The 23,751-nt window shown below is 41.2% G+C and overlaps 1 non-coding gene across 1 annotated transcript; it reads right to left on the minus strand.

The window, feature by feature from the left end:
* Positions 1–12,494: 12,494 nt before the first annotated feature.
* On the minus strand, positions 12,495–12,577 carry trnas-aga. The gene has a single exon. It is a non-coding gene; the product is annotated as a tRNA-Ser (tRNA).
* Between the last annotated feature and the right edge of the window lie 11,174 nt (positions 12,578–23,751).

The following is a 23,751-nucleotide window of genomic DNA, read 5'->3' on the forward strand; positions in this document are numbered from 1 at the left end:
TGGGTCACTGCATAGATACACGTATTTGTACATGAACTCAGAAGCTTAAGCATAAATCCTGTCTGTTGGAAAACATATCGAGAATTATTGACCCTTACTTCATAATTATAATTTATAATTGGCCATTTTAGTGAATAAATAATAGTCGTCAACCACAACAGTAAAAAACTGGACGATATAGCGAAGAGTAAAATAATGGATTTTCTTCGCTTTACCATCTCTGGATCATTTTGGTTATCCCCTTTAACCTTTGATGTTTTCCTGGTATGGCTTTTTATTTGAAATTTAATACATTTTCTTGATATGTTTCAGTGAAGCACATAATACATCTGTGGCATATTATTGTTGACCCAGTTTGTTTAATTCTAAAGACAACATTATTTTATTTTAAACATATATATATGTACATATGTATAACTTGGTCTTCCAATCGGCGATTGTTTGTGTGACAGTGCTCTGTGAAATTTGTTGCCACCTTTCGCTGAAAAATATACAGTCAAATCATTTTACAATGTATTCTGCGAAGCGCTTAGTGACGACCCGAAGACATCAACATTCTAAGTCTGAGTTAGAGTCGCTTATGCATGAAAATGGATTTGTGCGCGTGTCACTGCCACCAACGGACCCCCAAAACTAATGAAAGTCAAATATTCCGATTTACAGAGCAGCATTAGTTTTTTCAAATGTCTGGTTACTTGGCCAACAGTATCTGGCCGAATTGTGCTCACCATGGCTGGGAAACCTTCAAGCACACCCCTAAACTGAGATTTGCTGGTGACGGAGAGTCCTGTAAGGAAGTGGTTGAAGCACTCGCCTCATAAGCGAGGTTACCTGCGTTCGATTCCCAGGCGAGATTACACAGTAGTTAAATTGCCTTATTGCACACACTGCTATTTACCTATCAGAAATTAAGAAATCGCTTGATAGACTGACAGATCACATTCATGTGGATACTAATCCCTTCAATAAGGAAAGGAAAATATAATAGTTGGTCAAACAATTCACAACTGTTTGTGGGTCACGGCTGTGCACAATCGGCTACCGTGTTTCTTCCACAAAATATAACGTCAATGCGAGTTACCATATATTCTGTAAAGCAATTTGAATATTCTCGAAGAAGCGATGAGGCACGATATAAATATAAGGATTATTTTGATCATTACCTTATTCCTCACAGCGCAGAGCAAACCCTTGCGAATCACAATCAATGGCTCGATGATCAATGACGGACATTGGAAGACCACCGCACATTTATTTCAATGCTTTACCCTGGATATTGCTTTTACTAATTGAGCGAAAGGCAAAAGCACACAATTTCTCAGTGCCTCTCTGAACCTCCTCTGGCTCACCGCATAAAAGCACGTGTTTGTGCCGCAGCTCAAAGCTGAAAACCTCCACAAACAGATGAATTTAACAAATGCGTATATTTGGCAAGTTTTACTTTCTATTTTACGGGTCGTCGGTTTAGTATCTCCTACAAAGGACTGAATCGTTTACACTTATATTAAACTGCAGTCCAGGGTTTGCGCCAGAGCTGGAGTTAGATCTTTGATCCAAGCTTTAAGTCATCTTCCCCTCCTTTTCCCTAATGCAATTCAGGATTACTTGTAAAGCGACTTCCACAACACGATGAGGTACGGAATAGTGAGTGATTAGGACCCGAGCTGGGTATTTTTTGGGATTAGGGTAGTTGGACGGAGATGAGGGCAGGAGGCTTGCCAAAGGAACGACCGAAGTGACAGGTCTTGAGGCGTGACTTAAAGGGGGCGAAGGAGGGAGCAAATCGAAAATAATGATGGATGGAGTTCCACAGGATGGAGGCAGAGAGACTGAACGATTTACCGCCGATGGTATAGCCGGACGGATAAAGGGAACATGCAGCAGGCCGGAGCCTGCTGAGCAGAGAGAGTGGACAGTTTGATAAGGCATTAGCTGGTCGGCGAGGAAGGAAGGACAAGGCCATTTAGGGCTTCGAGGTGAACACGAAAAAATTTAGATTGATCCTCTGAAGAAAGTAAAACCTGGCGAGGGTGGATTTGCTGGGGTCATGGTGCGTGACAAAACATGAGCTGCAGAGTTCTAAGTGATCTGCACCTCGTTCAGGGAAGCGTTGGGTAGGCCGAAAAGCATGGCGATTACACCACTGAGGATGACTTGAATGACCGTAATAGTTTGAAGGTCAAACTCTCCCACTATTTTGTGCTCCTAAAACCTACCCTGCATGAAGGACTCGAAGCTGATAAACCGGCCAAATCAAATAGGATTTTATCACATAAAGTTATTGCAGCTGCTTTACATCAGTAATTGTGGCACTGGCCCAGGAAGATATAATAGTTGAATAATCCTTGCATTATTATAACGCCTTATCTTGTGATTGAGACTTACAAACTCACTTCATAGAATTTAAAGTAAAGTGAATTGAACGGACACTTTGTGGTTGAATCGCAAAAACCATTTGCACGTAGCATTATCCCACAAACTGTCAAGGATGCAGTGACCAAAATTTCGAGAGTGCTATCACTGAGCCACGCTAACACACAGAAAAATGTTTAGCGTAAAAACAGAAACGTTAGCAACACTTTACCATAGGAGCCCTATCAAGTGCATCGAGACATCTCGAGTGCTTATTAAGGGAGTATATGAAACGCAGTGTTTACGGTTATTGTTGGAAGAGTTTAATCTGCACCCCTATTCCTCAACCCCACCATCATGTGAATTCCTGTAGCTGAGAGGGTAGTGCACTCTCCTCCTAAGCGATAAAATTCTTGGCTCAATTCCAGCCAGGACGATATCTTGGCCAAGGAGAAGTAGATATGTGAATCATGCGCTTGCGTGTGGAAGATCACATCATGTCTGCCAAGAGGGAGCACATGAATGAGGAACAGGAATGGTCCAAGAATGGAGTGCAAGGGTACACCACAGGTGACTTGGAGGGTTTGGGAGGAAAACGCGTTTGAGGTGATAAAGTGAAGGTAGTGCAGTGAGAGACGATCAAAATCCCTCTTAGTTTCCGAAATACCTGTCAGGTCCCACCTCAAACTTCTTTGATCCAAAGAAGAATGTCTCAGTTCCACCAGTCTACTCTCATAGGCCAAACCACTCATCCCCAGTATCATTCTAGTGAATCTCGTCTGGACCCCTACTTATCGCCTTAACCTCTTTGCCTAAAACATGGTGACCAACACTGGACACAATATTATTACTGCGATTTAACCAATAATTCATAGAGTATTAGCCTCTTTGGATATATATTCTTTACCACCATTTAAAATTGTGAGTTTCAATAGCTTTTTTGCACCTTTCTTCACCTGGTTTCGCAATCTATTGGATGCTTGGATAATATCCAAACCCAGACCCTCTGCTCTTCCGTTTCCTTCAATATATTACCACCAAAGATGTATGCTTTCGCTTTATTCTTCCAAACAAACGGTATAACTACATATGCGTTGGCGTGAAATTTAATTTGTCATTTCTCTGCCCAATGAACCAATTCTCTGTATTCCCCTGAATAATAATAATAATAGTAATAATCCTTGCATTTGATATAGCGCTTTTCACGTCGGGAGGACGTCCGAAAGCGCTTCACAGAACACACTGTAAAGTGAATCGACTGTATATTTGTGGGCGAACGCGGCAGCCAATTGCGCACAGCAATGTCCCACAAACAGTCGTAGATTGAAAAGGACCAATTTAATTATTGTTTTTAGTTTTGGAGGGATTATTATTAGGCGTGTGGAGCAAGGAAACTTGCCCAAGGTTTCGTCCTGCCTGGAATTGAACTCAGGTCTCTCACTTGCAAAGCGAGTGCTCTAACCACTGAGCTACAGGACTCCAAAAGCTGAAGCTGAAGCTACAGGACTCCAAAAGCTGAAGCTGCTACCTATCTCGTTTACCGTTAGTTGCACTCACTATGCCCGTATTTCGATTGTGTCTGCTGTTTGTAAGCCTGACTCTTCATATTAAGTGATGGGATAACATCATCCAGATATGTAAGTGAACCCCATGCTTGCAAACGACATCGCTGTCAGAGCATGCAGAGGGTAATGGGAGATGAGTGGGGATAGACCTCTATGGAACAACACATGTCACTGTGCGAGGGCGAGCGGAAAACACATTGAGAGATACCAGGTGGACAGGTAGAATCAGAGAAAAATGTATGAAACCAGAAGAGGACAGATCCAAGAATGTGGAAGTGAGCGGAGAATCGTGGGTTAAGGATTGAGTATTCAAGCTTTATAATGTGGCAGGTTGCAGGAACTTATACAGGAAGTGCATGGAAAGGAATGAGAAAAACTGGGAGAATAGACTGATCTACAACCCTGGGCAGGAAATGTAGATTGAAGATGGGAGAACAACAAGTTTTCAGAGAAGATTAAGCGCGGTATAGAGGATGGTGTTCAGGGACCATTGCAAGAGGATGATACAGGGGATAACTGTGACAGACAGAGAGCCAGAGCTGGAGCAGTTCATAGGACACGAGCGAGGTACAGAGCAGCTTCAGGAGCAAAATAATATTCCCATAAAAGAAATCGCGTAGGGTCTGAATGTATTTGACAATGAAATCTTTTTATTAATACGCACATTGACATGATCTTAGGTTTCGAGACGCCAGTGTGTGTTTTGTGTTGCTTCCGGAGTCTAACCTTATTAAACCATATACTTGATGACGCGGTCTGGCAAGATTTCTCGCTGCTTGTCCAGCTGGGACGGTCCTACCATCCTTCCAGTTCGGGCCTTGGCTTGCTGGGTTAACACGAGCTGAGTCCCTGAACCACAGTTACTAGTTTGCCTTATAGGTACAGCTGATGAGGCAGTCTTGGCTGGACTCTCATCAGCGTGCCCTGGAATGAGCATATGGAGGTAATGGGCCACATAATAATATAACTAATGTTTGCATTTGAAATAGGGCCTTGTCAAGTCTTCGAGACGTCGCAAACCGCTTTACAGAATACACTGTGAACTGAGTTGACTTTTTATGGGATGAAATATGGGATCATTTGCAAACAACACTGTCAAACAAATAATTGTGGATTGAGTGAAAAAAATAATATTATTTAAAACTTTATTTTTAACCTCGGATAAACGATCTTCCAATCTACATATATGCCTCGGTTTACATAGTGATGAACTGATTGATCGCCCTTCATGGGAATCGAAACCCACTCCTCTCGTATGTGAACAACAAACACATTTTCAGGTTTTAAATTAGCAAATCTTCACAAAGCGAATCAACTGATTAAATAAAAACGGCTGTGTGCAACTGCCTGCCGCGTTTCACCACAAAATGTTCAGTCTATCCATTTGATACTGGAGTCCTCTAGCTCAGTGCACTCGCCTTGCAAGCGAGACACCTGGGTTGAATTCCAAGCAATGCGAAACTGTGGGCAAGTTTCCTTACTCCACATGCCTGATAATAATCCCTGCAAAACAGAACATTAATAAAAAGGCCATTTTCAATTCACGTCTGTCTGTGAGATACTGCTGTGTGCAATTCCCTGCCGCGTTTCACCAACAAACATACAGTCACTTCACTTTACAGCATATTGTGTGAAGCGCTTTGAGATGTCTAGAAGTCGTGATAAGCCGTGTATAGAAATGCAAGGATCATTATTATATTATATTCTGTAAAGAGCTGTGAGACGTCTCGAAGTCGTTTTGAGGCTACTACAAATGCAAGGCTTATTATCATTATTAACTATGTACCAAACTACTTCACTGATCCGTGCTGCTTAAAATGTCTTGTGAATAATGTATTTTACTCCTGATTTCTAACACAATGTTTCCTGATTAAAAATCTTAATACAGATAATTGATGTATCACGGTGAAAAACAATCAATATATTTGCTAGTAAATCAACAAAGAAATCTCCTTGATCAATTTATATTTTTACTGATATTCTTTGCCAGTTATCTGAGATCCCATGTGTATGTGACATGTTTGTTCAATGAATGTAAAATGACATCACATGTTACACCAGATAATTCCCCTCTGGAGCTTTGCCGTAATAATAAAAGTCTTCTGTGAGGCTGACTTTCCTGTCTATTCATTCGAGCCCCTCAAGAAGGAACCCACAAAGGCCGAGCAGTTGAAAACATGGAACACTTAACCATGTATGATGTGGAAGCCATTTACTACCCGATTCTTGCAATAGTTGGCGTTCCTGGTAAGATATTGTACGTGAGTCTCTAAGCATGGCGAGGAGCACACGCTTCCTAAGCGAGAGGGCACGGGTTCGATTCCCGGACGGCTATGGGCAATGATTAGGCAAGTTTGCATTCTCCAGAAATCTCAGCTCACCTCTTAGTAAGTGGGTGTCCAATTGTTTGTCAATTGGAGGATCCCCTTCCAGGGTAATAATGCCTCAAAATATTGGTTTCTCAATCCATGACTCTTTTTTGGGACATTGATGTGCTCTGCGTTTCGCCCACAAAATACACAGTAAAGCTACACTTTACAATATATTTTGTGAAGCATTTTGACATCTTTCAAAAACGTGATATGTCACTCTATAAAATTCAAGCAACATATTATTATTATTTAATATATAACTCGCTGACTCGCTGCACATTCCGTTAATTGTTGTTTCGCTGGAGTTGTGTTGCCTCGCTCAGTTGCCAGCACTGAATACTTAGTGGTGGTAGCGATGGGGAATGTAAGTGAAATCCTTAGAACTGATCTGATTTCAATGTGAAATTCTTGGCAATATGTTTTCGTGGAGTCCTATATCTCAGTTGTTAAAACATCCGCCTCGGAAGCGAGAGACATGGGTTCGTTTCTATGCAGGACGAAACGTTGTGCGAGTATTCTAGCTCCACACATCTGTTTACTTTGCCGTAATTAGGGAAACGGTTGTGGTTAGACTATCGTCGGATCAATATTCCCGATGTAATATTTCCTTTTAAAAAGTTCAGTTAATCTACCACTGTTTATGGGACACTGCTTGGCCCAGTTGAAAGTTGCTTCCGCACAAAACAATATGCAGTCAATTCACTTTGCAGTATATTATGCGAAAAACTGTCGTACGTCTCGAATACATAATTAACCGCTATATTAAATGCAAGGATTACTATTACTCTAACGCGGTCGCTAAATGCGAAAATCCTAAAGCATTTTTAAATGTTCCGACCTGATAAGACGTTGAACAAAATGTAAGCTTTGGTCAATATTAAATTATGCTGCAATAATCTCATGTGGTCAAACTGTAAGGTGTGTCTGACAAGTGAAGGATAATAAGTTGACAAATTTGGCATGAATCTGTCATTTTGTAGATCATCCTCTTTGATTTTCTGGGTCTTTTCCCTCCTTCACCTGCCAGGATTGGAGATCACAATAATAATCCTTGCGTATGATATAACGCCATACCTCATCCCAGAGGCTTCTCAAAACGCTTCAAAGAATATACCGTGAAGTAAATTGACTTTATGTTTTGTGGGCGAGGCGCAGCAGCCAACTGCGATCAGCAGTGTCGCACAAACAGTCGTGGTTGGAAGGGACCAATTTATTATTCTTATTTAATAAACAGTGCGGCGAGCGCAGCGCGAAACGTCAAGTAACGCGAAGCCCACTGAGCGGAGGGAGTGAGCAAAATGTTAGGGTGTTAGTATCGCAGTGGGGAGCAAGACCATAGAGGGTTTTGAAAGTGACGACCAGGATGCTGAACTGTATCCTCTGTGTGATGGGAAGCCAGTGGAGTTGGGCAAGAATGGACCTGATAGGGTCACGGAGCCTAGTGCGGGAGAGGACACGGATTGCAGTGTTCTTGATCAGCGCGGAGTTGGTGAGGCTCTAACCACTGAGCCTCAGGACTCAACGGTTATCTGCCGTCTATATGTGGAACTATGTTTAGTTTGGATTTCGGCAAATGTCTGAAAACTGACAGGCCATAACATCGTCAGCTGAATCTCCATATTGTGTGTCCATACAGTCTGTCACTGAGACGTTGGGCAGAGCTACATTATCAGAGATGTTGTCTTTCAGATGATATTTTGGAAACGAGGTCACATCTGATCTTTCCGGGAATTTTGAAAAAGAAGAGTTTTCCTTTTCTCCCTGAAGGATAATTTCCGAAATCAAATTAGTAATACACTTCATTGCCGTTCGTGTGAAATAATTGGTTGATATATGTGCCGGGCATGGTGGTCAGTGCAGTTTCATCGCCAGCGCGGACCTGGGTTCGATTCCCGGCTGGGCAAAACATGAGGCAAGTTTCCTTACTTCACACGCCTCTGCTTGCCTCGTAGTAACAAGGAAATTGCTTGTTAGTCGATTATCTGACCCCTTTTCGGAGTCATAATCCCTCCTAAAAAATAATAATAATGTGTTCACTGAATGCACGACTGTTTATGGGACACTGCTGTGCGCAATTGGCTGCCACGTTTCACCCACAAAATATACAGTCGCTACACTTTCCAATGTGTTGTTTTGTGAAGTGCTTTGAGACACATGAACGATGTCATAAGTCGCTTTATCAAATGCAATGATGATTTTTATTATTACGTTTTCAATATCATCCTTGTTCATTTGCTGGAATTATTAACTTGTTTCAAAATCCACAAGGAAGGACCGGGAGATGTCATAGTCTATGGACGGCTGAAGCTGCATTGAAGTATTCGAAGTGTGATGCCCTGTTGCCGTTCTTCCAATGAAATTTCAACCCGAGTTCCTATTTGATTGTAAAGGTAGACATTGCACACAGCAGTGTCCCACTAGAAGCCGGGGATTGAACTTTCCAACTCATTATTATTAATGGTTGTATTATTATTGTTGAAGGTATTGTTACATCAGGTAAGCGAGCCGTCAATCGATTATCAACCGAGTTCCTATTTTTTACTGTGTAACAACAACAACCAGATTCCATTTATAGAGCGCCTTTCACGTCGGGAGACCGTCCCAAGGCGCTGGACAGTTGATTCAGGACCCGAGCAGGGGGAAATGGTCAGGGTGAGGGGAGGGAAGGGATGGAGCGAGGAGGTGGAGGCTTGCAGAGAAAGGAAACTTGTCCAACATTTTAACCTGCCAGGAATCTAACACAGTACTCGCCCTTGCAATTCAAACACAAAGCCCCAGCCCCATATATTCCTAAATAAATCAAACGTAACAATTAAACCATCAATAATTTGTGGAAGTCGATTCGCAATTCCATTTCAAATCTGTGTCATCATCCCTGAGAATTTTGTTTTGAATACTCAAGAGACCAAGGTTGTACAACCAAATGTCAAATGATTTGCTTTTCTGAGCAACACGCAATCCGGTGATACACGTTATTAAGGAATCAGTATATTTTACCCACAGTGCAGCTCATGCTCTACTTAACCAATTAGCGGCGCTAAAGGAACATTTGGGAAACTTGAACACGCTCAGTGCTGTTAACCAATGATGGCAATTTGGACCCATGAGCTTCTTGAGCAGCGGAAAGTTTCAATTGCATTTGGAGTTTAAGATTTTCAAGTGAATCTTACAAAAATACTTTGCTTCATCTGATCACTGACCAGATGACGTATTGATATGCAAAGCTGCAATCATAAACAAAAACATATTTCCAGCGCTTCTATATTTCAAATTCTTCCTTTGCTTGATCCAAACATGCATCAGCTAAACTGTCAATCCACCTGATCATCAAAGGTCAACACGTCCATCTGTCTATCCATTTATTTGTCAATCCATGCATTCTACCATCGATCCATAACAACATACAAACAACACAACCTGAGCGCTCGGCAGTCAAATGATATCCCGGTGACCAGAACCGAAAGCAGTATTCAAGCTGCCTTCTTTCCAGATCAATATAAATCGAGCGTGGGATGAAAGTATGAGCGGAGCAAGGTCAAGTCACTGAACTGATTTGGCCGCGATGCTGAGCGCTTTGTTAGAGAGGGAGCAAATATTTTGTAAGGTTATGTGAAGGAGACATATATCTGCAGTGTTTGCAGGGGAGGGGATAGGGGGAGTAAAAGCAATGGTGAGGATGTGGATGAGTGAAGAGATGTTTGGTTCTGTGGTCTTTTCACGGTACAATTGAGGTGGAAATGGGGATGAGGACAGCAGGGCGGCTCCTGTTGAACAACTGCCAGGATGTAACACCATGATCCCGAAGGTGGATTCGGCGCCGTGTGACTTCTTTCCTACATTGAATGGGGCTGCACAAATTAAATATTTGTTGTTTTCGGTTACCAGGAGGAAGGCTGTTGGGAGACCCACAATTGTGAGAAGTCTGGAAGGGCATTGAGAAGTACCCAGCAGGAATAATGCAGGACAGTGGCCAGGAACAGGTGCAGTATATGTACAGAGTGGCACCTTGGCTCAGGGGCAGCAGCTGAAATGCGAAGGCCGAGAAAAGAAGCCAGGAAACAGAAGATGACGGGCAAATGGACAACCCATTGACATTGACGGGAAGTCAGAAACGAAACCGATGAGCCAAATTCACATTGATCTGGAAGTTAAACGAGACGAAACGATGTGAAACAACGACGCTGTGGCATAGCTGGCAAAGCGCCTGTCTCGTAAACAGGAGATCCTGTGTTCAAATCCCAGCGGTGCCTTCCTGATTACCGGAACATCAGAGTGCTGGTTCTTGATGGCATGATTCACAGGGTGATGTACATTGCAATTCCGTTTGCTACCAATTACAAGTTTAGTGTATATGAAAAGTAAATCACCGCATTTCGATGAAATCATGAAAAACTTTCATTCCATCATTTAGCTTACAATTTTTCTGGTTGAGTCTACATTGCTATTGAGGTTTCCGACCGTGTCAAGCATTCTTGCGTTTTCGGTAATGCAGGTGGCAGATTCTTGGATTCGCTTCCAAATGTTACTCAGGATCCAGTTAGGATTCAGGTGGGTTTGATAACCTCCTCAGCTCCGTGAACCTGTTTGACATGTCCACTGCAGTAGCTATATTATGATAAAAGTCTTATTGTCACTATTAAATAATAATCATAATTAATGTGTCGCTGAATCCATGACTTTGTGTGGGACACAGCTCAGTACAATTTGTTGCTGCCTTTCGCCCACATAACATTCAGCCAATTAACATAACAGTATATACTGTGTCCGCATTATGTCATGAAGAGGTGATATGGTGCTATACGAAATGCAAGGATTACAACAATGCGAAATACTTGCCATTAAGGAAATATCCGGTTAGTAAAAATTGAAAATTTTTGCCCTTTCCCCATAAACCTGCAAACCCCTGCTCCTCAAATAACCATCCACTGCGTTTTTAAAATTAGTTATCGAATCGGCCTCGACCGCCCTTTCAGGGAATGCCTTCCAGATTTGAACAACTCGCTGCGTGNAAAAAATTCTTCTCACCTCCCATCTGCTTCTTTTAGAGACTACTTTAGATCTGTGATCTCGAGACACCTACACACCCAACAGTGGAAACAGTTTTTCCTTTTCTAACCTGTCAAATCCCGTTATGATTTTGAAGACCTCCTCGTAGCCTTCTCTGCTCCAAATGAGAATAATCCTAGTCTCTCCAGCCTTTCCTCATGATCAAGGTCACCCATTCCTGCTACTATCTTCGTAAATCTCCTCTGCACCCTTTCCCATGCCTTAACATCCTTCTTAAATTTGCAATTGAAGCGCTCCAACCATACATATCTCTGCCACATCACGGAAGCGTAAGAAGCTACATTCACAGAAAATTGATCATAGGATTGAGCCATGATTTTTCCTCCATTGTTTCCTAGTGATGAAAGAAAAATAAATGCAAGTGGCTGTTATCAGCAAGTATGAGGCCAGGGCTTCGTCACTGCATCTCCAATGTAACCATTTAGTTTTATTAATTGGGAGATTTCTCAATCAGTTTTTTTTTAACAAATCTTGTGGTGTTCCTTTTTTTTCCTGATCTGCAAAGCAGCCTTTTCTGTATATTAATCTCTCGCCTTCGTGGCGCATCAGCAGCGCGTCTGATTCCAGATAAGAGGCTGCGTGTTCAAATCATATCGCGGTCAATGTCTTGGTTCACGTTAACAAGGCAACCAATGAAGTAGAGCGTCTCATCTTCTCGATTAAAGTTTTACCAAAGAAACGCGAAATCATATCACAGCTGTATTTTCTCAGTTTAAAACAAAAAGGTTGAAATTATTTTGAAAATAATTACACTTTTATATTTCTGTATTGCTTTGAACAGTAAAGAAAGCTCATAGCTATTCAATCTCAGCTGCGCTCTTTAACTTCCAGAACCGTGTCCTTGTTTTATTTTGAAACGCTGATGAGTTCTATAAGTAACTGAGGGTAAAAATGATTCAGAACACGAAATGTCAATAAGGTGTGAAAACGGTTCAACGTCAACTTTCCCCATCTGATGTAATGACATAAAATAACAATTACTTGCAATATTATGAAGTAAAACGTTCAGTGAGGCAAACTTTGCATTCGGCTTCTCTCCAGTACGTCTCTTTCACAGGTTTCCGCAATTCACAATTATTATAAATTTGGAAACATTTCTAGAAACAGCGGCACAATTATAATAAAAGGGAGTAATCGTCGTAGTCGGCAGGATTCGAACCTACGTGGGAAATTTCCCAATGGATTTCTAGTCCATCGCCTTAACCGCTCGGCCACGACAACTGACAAACTACGAAAAAACTAATTTGCAGAAAATCGTGCCAGCTCCTGAATCCTTTATTACTATTTGCCTGATTAAATTTGTCATTTGATTTGATTCCTTGCATTTCGTATAGTGGGATAGTTTGTTATCACATTGTCGAGACAACTCCAAGACCTTAATAAGATTTTTTATTAAGTGACATGTGTTGTGACAATGTATTTCTCCAGAATCTCTGCACCAATTTGCACACAACAAACAGCCGTGACTTGGATGGCTAACTTTATCCTGGCAATTTTTGGCCACATCTTTAAAAATAAACTTAATTCACTTAAACGCCCACTACATGGTCTATTTATTTGTAAAGGTACCGGTTTTGTCTGGTAATCATGAAGCAGTTTCTCCGTCACACTCTACAGTCCGCAATCCTTTTCCACATGCACAACGTCGTACAAATAGTCTCTGGAATTAGGTAAAGAGACCGTGTTTCCTGGTAAACCATGCTCTTTCCATTCTAGACATAGGAGTTCCCATGTAAGGATGCCTAGAAGACTACAACTTGCAATATGCATGATGATGCGTTTCTGGTGCAAGGCTGTTAACCAGAATATTTCATTGTAGATCATCTGTTACCATATATATCTTTCAAAAACTTTGATTCATATATATTAATATATTGCACGGTTGAAGGGGGTGAATGAAGCATTATGATGGCCAATGGCTGAGATGTTGAACTCAAACCTCAATTGTTTGTTCAGTGCAGGAGATGGTTATGATCGCAGTTGAAGTAATCTATTGTTACTTCCTCCGAATAGAACTGACTATTTGGCTTTGACTTTTTTTTACCGATAAAGCACTTGGAGACGTCTTGAAGACAAGGTACACCGCTCCATCAAAGCATTATAATAATTATTATTATTGATTAAATTCAAATGGAGATTTCAGATTAATTGTGCACTCAGATTACTTGAAAACATTTCAAAAATATGTTAAAGGGAAAATCGATGGCTATTGCCGTGACTCGGATTCGAACCGAGGTTGCTGCGTCCACAACGAAAAGTAAAAACCACTATACGATCACGGCTGTACACCTCCCTCCACATACGCTGCAGTTGCTCACAAGTACAAGAAACGGTTTGCAATGATTTTATTTTAGAATCAACGTGTTATTCGCTTCTGCTCTGGAAGTGTATTCACTTATTCCTGTAACACAGAATACTTTGTATTTTAACGAGATGCAATCTAAATTTTATGGGGGAAAATGTTAATCCGACAGTTAAGATCAATTATCATCTCATAGACAGTATGATCAGCAGTGACTGTGCACACAATATTTGTACATCATGTATCAATAAGAGTGGAGTGGATTTGTGATTTTCCTTTTGTACCGATTTTTACCTGAATTTGTAACCTAACTAGTTGTTGATCTCTGGCCTCTCAGGGTATCGAAGGCTGAGGTTGTGGATTGTGAGTCGAGTAGGTCGCGATTGTAACTGATGGTCTCATGGTATTATCTAAAGAGCGAAGAAAACGTGAAGAAGGGTATGTTTCTTCCAGAATTGGACCGTCCCTGATGTTGGCTCTGAACCACGAAACTTTGTTAACAGCCGGTCGACGGTTGCGCAACAGAGACTTCTATGCAACTTTTTGCAAAAAAAATACAGCTTTATATTGACATAATTGATGCCACGGGCAAACCCTGGATTGACAAGAAATGACAACATCTGTAAGTGAGATATTCAAAAGTGAAAACTGAATACAAATAGATGGAAACACTGACCACTGTGTGATGTGGGATTGTTTGCTCATCAGCACCTTGTTCTCCCACAACAGACATTCAAATAAAATACACATGGCGCAAAACTTGATTTGGATCAACTCAGCAACTCATTTTGGAAGAATGTTTTTTGGAGAATAGTTTTAAATGTAGTCAGAAATATAAGAGTTACGTGATGGTGCATTATTTTGTTCACACTGAGCTGGAATGATTTATAAAAATATGCAGAGAAATTGCATTTTGTTGATTGGCTCTGGTGTGTGCGTTTTTTCAAAATATTGCAAAACGTTTCTCATTTGGTTCATTGCTGAGCGGGAACAGCTTTCACTTTTTCTTGGTTGTCGGAAGACAATTACCTCTTGACAATGAAAGGAATTGCTGGAGCTGGTGAAGTGAATCTAATTTATGATGGAATCAAACTGATCGAACTGCCATGGATACTAGCAAAGTCTCAGGGTATTACCTCTTGGACAACAAATGTTGGCCGCTGGTTAATCATTGGAAGATGGAGTCATATTGGTAACTTCTGCCACAGCTGATTCTGTTTCGAAAACACATCCGACCCGGTCGTTCGATGTAAACGATGAACAAGAGCATGAGCATTTGCTAGCATTGGGATTCATACCCAAGTCCCAACACGGACTGGAGGTTAAATCCAGCGCCTTGGACAGCTCGGCCACTCTATCCTATGTCTGCCCTTGTCTGCAATGCACATGTAACAAGATAGCTCACTAATTTCGTCAAACAATTTGTTTGCTGCTATATCGGAAGTTCGGGTTCATACTCAGACAATCTTTTGAACTATGTAGAGTAAAATAGCAGTGAATTTAACAATTTTATAAAAAATGTCAAATATTATTAGATTGATATTCAACAAAGCTCTTTGGGTATTTCTTTTAATTGATTGCCCTATTGAACCTCTTTTCAAATAAATTGTCAGAAATTAAACTTCTTGATAGGATTAGGTAACATTGGTTTGAAAATTTTGCAAAGCACCAGTCACTTCCTTCTCGGCTGCAAGACGTTGAGCTCTTCTTGTCTCATATTTTAGCGATTATAAATCATTGAACTACGTGTATTCGGAAGATTAAATTTTGTTTCAGGTGTTACATCGCATCGCTGAATTTAAACGTTTTGTGAAAGATGTGAAACATTATTTGTGTTTTATTCATTTCTCAACAATAATGAGTTCACAGAAGTTTCCGTGGTGCATCGGTTATCACGTTCGGCTCACTTGCCAAAGGTCCCAGGTTCGAAACCTGAGGGAACATTTATTTAACATTTATTATTAAAAAATTACATTCTCGAATATTAACAAACGCACAATCTTTCTACTGAATTGGTCGGAGACTGATAACCTACAGACACTATGAAAAGAATGGCCATTTTTTAAAGCTGGAAACAAACGAAGATTTCAGTCGAGTAAAATACATAAATTGTTGTTTCAGCTGATGAAATGAATTCCTTTCTTGCTGCAGACTTGGAGCATATGATGTCAAATAGAACGGTGTAGAGTCGGTTTCCGTTTAACATGAACATCTCGAGTCATTGCCGAATATAATCTATTAAAGTGAAATGAGTAACATGATGTCGCCATCTATTGCGCTCAACATATTCTCCTGTTAGCAAAATTATCACTTTATAGTGCGGCAATCACAGTCAGATGAGGATAATTTGTTTTCGTTCTACAACAATAACTTGCGTTTCAAACAAGCCAATACAGAGTGGAAGGCTTAAACTTGAAACTCCAAGGTAGGGAATATTAGAGATGTGGCGAGGAGATGTGGGCGATTAGATTTGACTGTGGAGATTGAAGACACATAAAGAGTGATTGAGTTGGAGAAACAGAGGTAGATTTCCAGAGTCTGGAGTATTGTTAATGAATGTCAGCATCGTCAGTGACAATTAAAGGTCGCGCAGAAACAGAAGGTCAGTGTTAGCTGAGGGCAGGAGATGGGCAGAAACACAAAAGGAACCTCAGCGTTAGCTCTGTGCATGGTGGCACCAGGTTCCCATTTAACTTGGTAAGAAGAAATTGAGATAGTTTTGTAAGAAATTATGATATTTATCTCTTAGTTAATGTCATCTTTTTGACAGGGGAGAAAAGTAAATTAACACTTGTATGTACTCATTTCCCACCCACCACCATCCCCCGCCTGCCCCCACCCCCCCGCCCACACACACACATACACACGAAAATTATAAAAGTAACTCCCAAATAGGGAATTGAACAATGGTCCCACAGATTACCGTCAAATTGATCACATTAAAAGTCTGATGCTCTACCGACTGAGATATCCGGGCTCCGTGATCTCCGTGATCCGGGCTAAGTGTTTTCTCCGCTTAACAGGCTTATTCTCCGTATAACAGACCTGGTCTCCGTATAGGTGGCCTGGTCTCTCTATAACATGCCTGATCTCCGTCTAATAAGCCTCGTCTCTGTATCACAGATCTGGTCTCCGTATAACAGGCTTGTCTCTGTATAACAAACCTGGTCTCCGTATATCAGGCCTGGTCTCCGTATAGGAGGCCTGGACTCTATATAACATGCCTGATCGCCGTACAACAGGCTTGGTCTCTGTAAAACAAGACCTGGTCTCCGTATAACAGGTCTGGTCTCTGTATAACAGTTCTGGTCTCTGTATAACAGGCCTGGTCTCCGTATAACAGGCCTGGTCTCTCTATAACATTCCTGATCTCCGTATAATAGGCCCGGTCTCTATATAACAGACCTGATCTCTGTATAACGGGCCTAGTATTTGTATAACAGATCGGGTCCCTGTATAACAGCCCTGGTCCTTGGATAAAAGTCCGGGTCTCCGTGTAACAGTCTTGATTTCTGGAAACAGTCTTGATCTCTCTATAACATTCTTTGTCTCCGTAAAACAGGACTCGTTTTGGAAATCAAGACTGGTCACTGCATAACTGACATCGTCTCTTTATAAGAGGCCTCACGTCTGAATAACTGGGGGTAATATTCACCACTGATTAGATGTGGGGGCTAGTAGGCAAAGAAAGTGAATAGTGAATAGTGAATATGCTTTTGAACAGGGTTAAAGTCTCACTTGGTTGCTTCATTCGCTACACAAGTAAATAATTTGGCTTTGATTAACCATAATTTTTTATTGTTGGTTAACTGTGGCTCCTCCACTTTTGAACAGTTAGAAATAATTGCTTTTTAAAATTTGAGAGCATATATTGACCTTGAAATAATCTGTTAACAAAAGTGCTAAATCAGATGTAACGGCCCTGTATATAATGGATTATGATTGTTGCATCGACTGGAGATGGATTTCCTGTGCCTTTGTGACACGTAACTTTGTAAATTCCGTAGTTTCTATTCAAATTCAGAAAACATAACTTCGTTGTACGTGCACAATAACCAACAACGATTCTAAGCAGTTTGGACGATTGTTGTTCAGAGGCAAGTAATACCAATCGCCCAAAGCGCAAACATCCAAAAATATCTGCCAACAGAAGTGTGAAATTAGGGAAAGAAATTCCGTTTGTCCAGGTCTGTGAATGTGAAAAGGACAGGAAGTAATACCGAGGAACTTGTCTCCATGAGCATCCAAACTCTACCAAAACAAATGGCAAACATCATTCTTCCACCATGTGCTTCGATTCACACCAACATTTTTTTTAGTTTAAATTTCAGTGGATTTAGTTTGGTAAAAAAAAATTCAAGGCTTAAAACGACCTCCACGTCAGTGAATTGAACCCCGGTCTCCGGCGTGACAGGCCGGGATAATAACCGTTATAGTAACGAGGATTCAAACCGTATTCAATTCGCATAAGGCACAAAGTACACAAAGTAATCTTATAAGAGTAATCCGGTTGCTAATACAACAGGCTGTAAATTTGAAATCAAGAAGCGTCTCGAGTGTATCGTCTGTGCTTAACTGAGTAACAAGGTTAAGCCTGAATAAAATTTTCCGCAGCCACATCACAGCGTATTGTTCCCATAATCAAGTTTTTATAATTATAGGCTGATTCCGCTGTTAGTTTCAATCGCCAATGGAAACACTTGATATTCCCCGAAAGGGAAGACATGTTGCAAAGGAATCAAAGAAATGGAAACCATAAGGAATGTAGAGCAGGTTTCCATTTTTAGTGGGACCACATTTACTTCATCTCATGGCTTATCTCTGCAGGGCACAATCTGCAGTATTTATTTTGCCGATGATTTAGCTCATGCTCGATGTTCTCGGTGTTTTTTGTGGATTTATACAAAAAAGAAGTCCGAATGTATGTGCCTTAACACAAATACACACACACAACGCGCACACAGTGACACACAGATATACACACAAGCTGAATCACACACACACACATATACAAACATAGATAGAATCAGACAATGACACACACACTCACAGAAACTTAGAAAAGCAATGCACATATACACATACACAAGCACACAGAGCGACGCGCACACACACATATGCACGATCGGCCTCCCAAAATAATACCAGCAATAGGCAGCAGAAGGCGCTACCTTAGACAGAGCAGATCTGTGTCCGTGACACCAGATGCTCTCTGACGGGATAAGTTGTCACACTGGACTGATATGAATGGACTGTACTTGTGACATTAATGCACTGTAATTGATAATAATAACAATAGTAATCCTTGCATTTGATATAGCGCTTTTCATGTCAGGAGGACATCCCAAAGCGCTTCACTGTAAAGTGAATTGACTGTATATTTGTGGGTGAACGCGGCAGCCAATTGCGCAAAGCAATGCCCCACAAACAGTCGTGGATTGAAAATGACGAATTTATTATTGTTTACGGTTTTGGAGGGATTATTATTAGGCTCTGTGTGGAGTAAGAAAACTTGCCCAAGGTTTCGCCCTGCCTGGAATTGAACCCAGGTCTCTCGCTCGCAAAGCGAGTGCTCTAACCACTGGCCTCTAATGGTGACTGGACTGGACTATAATGTTGACATGACTGGACTGTATTAGTGACATGACTGGACTGCAATTGTGACATGACTGGACTATAACGGTGACATGACTGGACTGTAACGGTGACATGGCTGGACTGTTACGGTGACATGGCTGGACTGTAACGGTGACATGGCTGGACTGTATTGGTGACATGACTGGAGTGTAATGGTGACATGATGACTGGACTGAGATGGAAAGAGAACGGCAGCGCTTTACACTGTCAGCTCCAGTGTGACGTCAGTTACTGTGCATGGGTTGTCCACATTGTAAAGAGCCATATATTATCCATATCTGTACTGTACAGCAGTATTGATAAAGATTAATGCAGAGAAGAAAAGATGTAATTTGGCTCAAGTTTAACACGATAAAAACGATTAAAGGATTATGAAATATCTATAATCTACGGAATTGTTAATAGAGATTAGGGCTGAGATATATACAGCAAATCTGTAATTTTGTAAAATATTGGAGACGCATTAATTCATTTAGTTGCATCTTTTCACCTTGCGGTTTGCAGACGGTAGCGAGAAAACGCACGAGAAGTATCCCTGGCAATAATATACTTCTATAGACACTGCAAAGAAAAAAAAATGTAGAAATTAATGAATACGATATGCTAGGATAATTGTATCTACATAAGATTCGTTTTGAAAACTGCATGCCTACATTTTCCAGCCATTTGCCAGGCACTTTCCGGCGCTTTCCCCAAAGCGCCGTGCCTTCAGTTTTTCTGTCTCCATTCTTTGGAACTCCATCCCACTGTCCCTCCGTCGTACATCCTTTCTTGCCTTCTTCAAAGCACACCACAAGGCACTCGTCTTCAATCACGCATTGTTCCACCTACTAGCGTTAACCTTCCTGCCCTCAAACAATCCCGATACCAAACCCTGCTCAGGTTCAAATACCTTACTTTACAGCGCATTGGGATTGTCCTTCCCAAGTAAAACGCGCTATATCAATGAAATAAAAGAGCTAATTCATGATTTAAATGTGTTTTACCTACTTAAATTTGAGCAACGCGAATTGAACAACAGACTGCCCGGTCACAGGATTGCCATCAGTGAAAAGACCACCACCATATGTTCACCGATGACTGTAGGAAACAGAGAGCAACATGGGATTGTAAATGTGGTTGACTTCATGAAAAAGGCGCTGGCATCATGTTATACGAGCAAAAATAATCAATGAGAAACTTAATAATAATTTAATTATACAAAATGATGTAATTCACATTGACGGATCACCTACACACAGTTGTGTTGTTCCCTTGAACAAAACCTTGTGACATTTTGGACAAACAGGACTTCACACCTAAATGTGTTGGATCACCTTATGTTAATACGGCGTGAAGTGAAACATACGGGTCTGTAACGTCTGCACGAGTATCGTTGATGCTACTGGAATGAGGCTGACTTGATGGCTGATTCCAGCTCACAGATCGATGTTAATGCAAATTCCCAACCTGGTGACCAGCCAACCATTTCACTTACCCAGTAAATAATCAGATGAGCGTGTCAGTCACCCATTAACTAACCAGATGACCAGTTCACTTTACCAGTATCTAACCAGATACCAAGGTCACATTTGGTAGAGAGAGCGAAAATTAGAGATGTAAGTGACACCGATTCGAGTGGCGTTAGAGCTGCTGATATGCAAACAACTGTGATAACAGCGAGGAGACGTCGAATGCTGTCGTATCCAACAGACCCATACACACTCGCGCACAAACTCACACGCATTGATCTCCACAAACACGACACGCACTCACACACGGACTGAACCACACACGTAGACATTGACAAATACAAACAAAAACATGCAAACACACAGACACACTCATTCACACAATGACACGCAGACATACACTGATCTACATTCGCACACCAGCCGACTGACAAAGACAATCACATAGACGCTTAAACAAACTGACCTACACACACAATCATACATACTGATCTATGAATGCACCCGCATATATTGACAAAAGAACCCAAAACACACACAAACACAGACGCACAGACTCACACACACACACACACACACACACACGTGACCTGTGAGATTTGATGGTCAGTTTGGAGGGAGCATTTGTCTATCTCTGACCCTAACCTGAGAGTGTGGATAGGCAGTGTAGATTTGCAGATTTATATTCATCCACCAGAGTCACAAACAACTTTTGCTAATGAAATATTCTGACAATTAGAACGAATGGAAAAGTCACCACTTTGCTAAGCTCCTTCCTGAATTTCGTCAGGAACTCAAAAGCTGCAGCATGAAACCGGTGTGCAAGATAATATAGAGATGTTCACCAGGAACTGATGTGTTATATATTTTTGTAATCCTCCTATATAGCAAATATAGAACATACGGCATCCATAAAAATATAAAACTGGTGGAAAAAACAAAGAGTATAAAAATCGATTTTTTTCGGTTCTTCAATTCCAGATCACTGCCAATCGCATCTCGATTCTTCTCCTTATTGCTGTGTTCCCGTAAACTACTTCGGGCTCTACTGGCCACCCGTATGTGCCTGACTGTCAGGGCGTTGAATAGCACAACCATAACAAAAGGGAGAATTGGGGTTAAAATATAATTAATTGTGTCAAACGCTGCCCATGTTAGAGAAGTGAAATAGCTTGCTTTAGGTTCGCACCCCCACGGTATATTATTAATTATGCACTGTGGTTCGATTATAAAACCCCAGGGAACGTTATGCACAAAGCAAAGCACACTCAAAACCGCTATCACTGTACAAGAATTCTTTTCTGAGCAATATTTTTTTTTCAAGTTTTGGCAACAGATGGCCACATACCGATCAAAGGTGAAAGCAACAGTTATCCAGACAGAAGTTGCGGTTGTTGAAACAGCCAGTACCATTCGGAGTCCACACACAGGTGTGATGGACACGAACGAATTTGGGAAATAAGAAGGAATTACTCGATGTAAAATCACTGATGTGATAATCACCAACAGGTCTGCTGTTGACATGGCCACCAGATAACGAGAGATACATTTGGAGAGACCGCACCGTCCTCGAGACAGGATGACAATCGCCACCAGGTTAGCTACAGAGAGAGAGAGAAAGAGAAACGCCCATCACAACAATACAGCCACTTGCATTTAAGTTATCCATTCCTACAGTTGATATGGTGCGGTTCAATCGAAAGTCGTAGACTTTCTAGCTGTACAACAGTCTCCTCTGTCTCCGACATCTTAAGAAAATCTTGTGGATTCGATTCAATATGGCACAAAACCTGCCTCGCAAAGGTAGGAAGACAGCGAAAGAGAAAGTGAGACACACTGATATAGTCAGACAGAGAAAGAGACAGGTGCAGTGAAACAGACAGAAAGAGACATATAGAGAGAAACATAAAAAGAGAGAGACATATACAAATACACGCAGACAGAAATATAGAAAGAATAACTGAGAGACAAATACAGAGAAAAAAGAGAGAGAGAAAGTCATAGATAGAGAGAGAGGGAGAGAAAGACCGAGATAGTTACAGATACACGGAGGCAGAAATATACTCAGACAAACAGACCGTGACACAGATACAGCGATATGGATAGAGGAAGGAAGGCATATAGAATAATAGTAATAACATGTGATAATGTGGATCTCGAATGCAGGTTCTCTTTGTGTACGTAATCCAGGCCTTGTGTGAACCCAAGGGAGAAACAGTAGCACAAGAATTGCAACAGAAATTGTCAGAGCCTTCCGATCAAGTGAAAGGATAGAGGTTTGCACACACACACACACACACACACACACACACACAGATAAAAAAAACAAGCAGGGAAAAACACACTCAGAAAGAAAGTGCGCACTACATTAGAGCAATAGAGACAGATACAGAGAGATACACACACAGACAGAGAGAGGCACATATGATTAAAGCGCGAGATACAAAGGCGCATACAGGCAGAGAAAGACAGGTGTAGAGATACAGGCAGACATATGGAGAGAGTGTGAGAGAGAGAGAGAGAGAGAGAGAGAGAGAGAGAGAGAGAGAGAGAGAGAGGAGAGAGAGAGAGAGAGAGAGAGAGAGAGAGAGAGAGAGAGAGATTTCGGGTCAAACACGGAACGCACAATGACACCGCAAGATACAGAAACATACACGGACAGAGAGAGGCAGAGAAATTTACAGAGAGAGAAAGAGATACATGGAGACAGATATACAGGTAGACACAGAGACACAAAGAGACATCGCGATACAGGTGCACATAGAGACAGAGAGATACAAAGACCTCCACAGACAGTGAAAAAATACAGAGAGAGGGAGAGAGACAGAAAGACACACAGACAGAGACACGCAGTCACAGGCACCTGATCACTGGCTATATAATTGTTTCACTATTTGGGTAACTTGCACACTGTTTATCTTAAGTTTGAATTGTAAATTAAATATAATTGGATGAAACACAATTTGATTAATCGGATTTATGTGTAATTCTTACAGTTTCTTACA

This window comes from Callorhinchus milii, unplaced genomic scaffold (assembly GCF_018977255.1).
Source record: "Callorhinchus milii isolate IMCB2004 unplaced genomic scaffold, IMCB_Cmil_1.0 Scaffold86, whole genome shotgun sequence".
NCBI classification, from domain to species: domain Eukaryota; kingdom Metazoa; phylum Chordata; class Chondrichthyes; order Chimaeriformes; family Callorhinchidae; genus Callorhinchus; species Callorhinchus milii.